This window comes from Miniopterus natalensis, chromosome 4 (assembly GCF_054644295.1).
Source record: "Miniopterus natalensis isolate mMinNat1 chromosome 4, mMinNat1.hap1, whole genome shotgun sequence".
NCBI lineage: Eukaryota > Metazoa > Chordata > Mammalia > Chiroptera > Miniopteridae > Miniopterus > Miniopterus natalensis.
Window position 1 is genome coordinate 72383905 of NC_142084.1, and position 5233 is coordinate 72389137.

Consider the following 5233-nt stretch of genomic DNA (forward strand, 5'->3'; position numbering starts at 1 on the left):
GGCACATGCCCAGGTTTTGGGCTTGATCCCCAGTGGGGGGCATGCAGGAAGCAGCCGATCAATAAGTCATCATTGATGTTTCTATTTCTCTCTCCCTCTCTCTTCCTCTCTCTGAAATCAATAGACATATTTAATTTTTTTTAAATGGTGAATTTTATGTTATGTGAATTTTATATCAGTAAGAAACTAAAAGGTTGGGGTTATCCTCATGGAAGCCAGCAAGGAGGGGTCCCTGCCAACACAGGCCAGCCGTGGGCGTTAGCAATTCTGACATTTCTCTGGGCTCTTGTCAGTGAGGGGACACCTCTACTTGGGTATTTATTGGCTCTCTGTATGGCTTTCCTCCGAATCTTTTTCACATACATGCTTCTCAGCTGATCCCCTGGACAGGAAGAACATCCACATTCTACAAATGAGAAAACTGAGGCCCTGAGAGGTGAAACGGATTTGCAAGGTCACCCACGGTGGCCCTTCTATCACATCATGGGATTTAGGTAAGGACTTGAGAATTTTATTTTTAGGAGGACAATTGGGCTGACATGAAACCTCAGTGACAGTTTCCCAGTGACACAGAATGATAGAAATGGGTCATCTGACATCTGTGAGCTTCATGGAGTACTGGCACTGATTCTCAAAACCCTGGTGGTAGATACTACTATTCTCCCATTTCACAAATGAGGAAACTGAGGCTTACAGAAGTGGATCACTTGCTCTAGGTCACACAGCACAGGAACCGATTCCTGACCCGAGGGGTCACTTCTAAGTCCTAATGACAAGCTGGAATGGTTGCTGCTGCTGCAAAACAGTGCCAGCCTCTACTTGGATGGGGAAACTGAGGTTTGAGCAGGCATGGTAACTGAGAGAGGGCTTTGAAAACCTCATTGTGAAGCCTGGGACTGGCTCTTTCTCTTTTTGGGCCTCAGTTTCCCCATCTGTACAACGGGGTAGAACAGCTGGCAGAGCTGTAGTTGTGTGGGAGTTTGGCTTCAGGCCCAGCGCTAATCATCCCCCAATCTTCCAATCACATGGAATTCCACCATGTACCCCTCTTCTGGCCAGATGCTTGGCCTTGGCCCCCTCCTTTGTCAAAGGGGGGTCAATGTGAGGGTGCAGTTCTATCTTCAAGATGGTGGTGGAGGGGTGTGTAGGGTGCACTGTAACGGGGCTTGGGGATGCTCATGCACAAGGTCTGCTTCACAGGTGGGGAAATTGAAGCCCAGGAGGGTGGAATATGGAAGGATCAATAACAAGACCAGTCCCTCTAAACTCTCCAGGGGCAGTCCTGGGTTACCGTATTTAATCCTGCCAGCCCTCTGCCCCATTTCACGGGAGGAAATCGAGGCTTAGAGTTTCAACATCCCATGGCCACAGGGAGGGCATCTGCAGCCCTCACGATCACCCTGTGCGTTGGCATCAGCAGTCATTAAATAGAGGAGGAAATCGGGGCCTGGAGGGGCAGGAACTCCTGCCCAAGCCCACAGCTTCCTCTGGGAACTTCATTGCTCAGGATAGTCAAGGTTTGGGGTGGTCAGGACGGAATGATAGGGTCAGAGAGAGGAGATGTGGGGAAAGGAGAGAGGGATGGCAGCAGGGCCGTGTCCCAGTAGGGCTCAGGGATGTGGTCTGGAAGGGTCAGGGCTGTGGTTTGTGGCAGAGTGCTTCTCAGGGTCCATGGTACCCACCATGTCCTGGGGAGGCAGGCACTGCTAGGAAAACAGGAGTGTTGACAGGATCTCCCCTCACCCCCCCAAGTCAGATTGCACAGGCATGCTGTGGAGGGAGAGCCCCTTGGTCCCAGAAATGACATTTATAGGGCTTTATTCACAAAGAAGAGTGTTGTAGGGTGTAGGGACCAATCCTTGAGAACGTTTGTGAGATAAAGGACAGTCTGTTGCAAAACATGCTTAAGTTTTTTAGGGAAAATTTTTAAGTAAAAAATAATCAACAGAGTAGCATGTGCAATGAAGTGTAATTTGCATCTTTAAGGTCATATCTGAAATGTGCCTGAACATATGATAATCTACATGTAGGGGCACCCAAGACCTGGGTTCCGCAGGTCAGGAAAACTAAGTGTTCCTCAGAAAACATGTCTGTACTTTTGGATTCTGGCCAGTGTTACTTATTCACAAATAGCACTTGAACATTTACTCACATGGAAAGACTGCTGAGACCTCCAGTCATGTGAGGAAGCAAGTCTCCAGGCAGCATGCACAGTGTGTGTCTTATTTAAAAAATTTAATTTTCTATTTTATTTTATTGATATGTGAGAGTGGGAAGGAGAAACCTCTGTGCTTCGTTCTGCATATATCTGGGTATTTCTTTTCTTTTTAAAAAATTTGATTTTTAGAGAGTGGGAGGGAGGGAGAAGCATAGACCTATTGTTCCACCCATCCATGCACTCACTGGTTGACTCAATGTGCCCTAATCAGGCATCGAACTCCCAACTGTGGTCCATCAAGGCGATGTTCCAACTGAGTGAGCTACCCAGTCAGGGCTGGATTTTTTTAGCTTTTACAAAGAAAATGTACTCGAGTTGCTTGGCCATGCGTGTTTGCACATATTATGCATACATGTGTTTTACACATGTGGGTATATGTGCACACATACATGCAAAACAGAGGCCTGCTTTTTTTTTCTTTCTTTATCAATTTTAAAGTGAGAGGGAGAGAGAAAGAGAAACATCTATTTGTTGTTCTACCTATCCATGCATTCATCGGTTGATTATTTTTATTTTTTAATTTACAAAAATGTTTATTTCTAATTACATATGTCATTTTTTAAATCCTCAATGAGGATATTTTTTCCTTGCTTTTCAGGGAGAGTGGGGGGGAGAGAGAGAAACATCAATGTGAGAGAGACATGTCGATTGGTTGCCTCCCTCACATGCCTAGGCCAGGGCCGGGGATTGAGCCTGAAACAGAGATACATGCCCTTGACCTGAATTGAACCAGAGACCCTTCAGTCCATGGGTTGACGCTAACCACTGAACCAAACTGGCTAGGGCTGTAAATTTTTTTTTAATATATTTTTGTGGATTTCAGAGAGAGGAAGGGAGAGGGAGAGATAGAAACATCAATGATGAGAGAGTCATTGATTGGCTGCCTCCTGCATGCCCCCTGCTGGGAATCGAGCCCGAAAACTGGGCATGTGCCCTGACCGAGAATAGAACCTCTATCTCCTGGGTCACAGGTTGATGCTCAACTGCTGAGCCACGCTGGCTGGGTTGTAATTTTTTTTTAATTTAATTTTATTGTTGACAGTATTACAGATGTCTCATTGGTTGATTCTTGTATGTGCCCTGACCGGGGATCAAACCTGCAACCTTGGTGTATTAGGATGCTCTAACCAACTGAGTTACCTGGCCAGGGCAACAAAGGCCTGCTTTAATTATTTAAAATATATCTTTACTGATTTCAGAGAGAGGAAAGGAGAGGGAGAGAGAGAGTTGAAACATCAATGATGAGTCGTCATTGATTGGCTGCCTCCTGCACCCCCAACTGGGGATGGTGCCCGCAACCTGGGCACGTGCCCCAACTGGGAATTGAACCATGATCTCCTGGATTCTAGGTTGATGCTCAACCACTGAGCCATGCCTGGCCGAGTAAGGCCTGCTTTAAAACTAAAGATTGGAGCTTGCTGCCGCTAAGATTGAGATGGCCGTGAGACTTGCCACCTTTAAGAACACCTAGGCCAATGAGCCAGTGCTGGTCGCGTTCTTCACCACTGGAGGTCTTAATATAATTCTGCGCCCCTTCAGCACACAGCCATGATCAACCAGGTTACACCCTACAACTACCCAGTGTCAGTCCGAGATGATGGAAACATGCTTGACATACCCAGCCGGCCCCAGGACTCTTAGGGCCCAAATTGGAGTAACTGAAGAAACTGTGAGCACCTCCACTGACAGGCCTCCTCCCCTGTGGCCCCCAATAAAAGTGTGAAAACAAAAAACCACACACACCCAAAACAAAATAGAAGACTAGAGCCTTTCCAGCAGCACCCTCTGCTTCTCAGAGAGCCCTGGGGCATCCAAAAGGCTTCCAGGAGAGGAGGCTGGGGAGAAGGGCACAAGGAGTGGCATATTTAGGTCCCATTCAGCCCTAAATTACAAGGTAGCAGAGGAAATTTTACCTTCTGAACTAGAAGAAATCCTTTTTCCAGATGGCAGGGGAAACTGAGGCCTGAGGTGGAATGACCAGCCTGAGGTCAAAGCCTGGGCCATGTCTCAGGCTGAAGACTCCATACCACATGTCCTCCTCTAAGTGATCTTCACCAGTCTGCTGGTGAAAAGGGAGCTGGGGGGCTACTGGAGAGCAATTCCAACTGCTGCTCACCCCCCACCTCCAATCTGCCCAAAGTGGGTGGGTAATTGGAGGTTGTGGCTGACTTTCCAGGGTGTGGCACTAAGGGCCACATCACACATCCACCTCTCAGGTTCTGGTGAAGATGAAGGCAAATGTGTGGGAGGTTTTGGGCTGACATTAGCTCCCATTATGGTCAAATGGGCCCCTACCATTCCTGAGTGTAGCACACAGTGGGGAGAAAGAAGGCTCAGGGGTCCCACATCAGCTTCCTAAGGGGCCTTTCTCATCTGTCCCCCTCTAATCTGCCAACAGATCCCTGCCCCAACCCTTCCCAGTCTCCCTGGTGCTCTGGGTTAGTCAACAGCCTGGCTCCTGCCTGTCATGCCATGTTCAAGTGGAGGCCCTACAGGCCCATATGTGCTGGGCTCACCTAACTGCTGTGATCTTTAGCTTCTCTCCCAACCTAAAGGGCCAGGGGTAGCTGGTAGAAGAATTCAGACACAGACTGACAGTACATAGGAACAGCAAGGAATTTTGGAGACACCCACAGTTTGGCTTCTTGGTCAAAAGGAGGCCTAGCTGTGCCTTGGTCTATCTCTGGCAGCTGGAACCCCAACCCTGGGAGCAGCAAAGCCTTGCGGGGGACAGGCAGTCATGGGTAGCTAAGGCAGGGCTCCCAAGTCACGGCACCCTCTCAAAGGTGGGTTTCTGTTCCCAGCACCCCCCTCCCCCCCATATGGGGTCCTAATCACTACCTGCTATTGGCACCTTCTGGGCTTTCCCGGTTATTGACCAGGCTCCCACCCTGGCAGGCAGAGGACATGCCCCGAGGCAGGGTGTTTATGATCTGGTTCCATGTAGGCACCATATCTACCATGCATCCCCAACTGGCCTGATTTTATAAATACATCAATGGAGACCATGGAAGG

The 5233-nt window shown here is 48.5% G+C and overlaps 1 pseudogene; it reads left to right on the forward strand.

Annotated features, from left to right (window-relative positions):
* Window positions 1-3653: 3653 nt before the first annotated feature.
* LOC148093370 (NADH dehydrogenase [ubiquinone] 1 alpha subcomplex subunit 3 pseudogene) lies at window positions 3654-3891 on the forward strand (annotated as a pseudogene).
* The last annotated feature ends 1342 nt before the right edge of the window (window positions 3892-5233 follow it).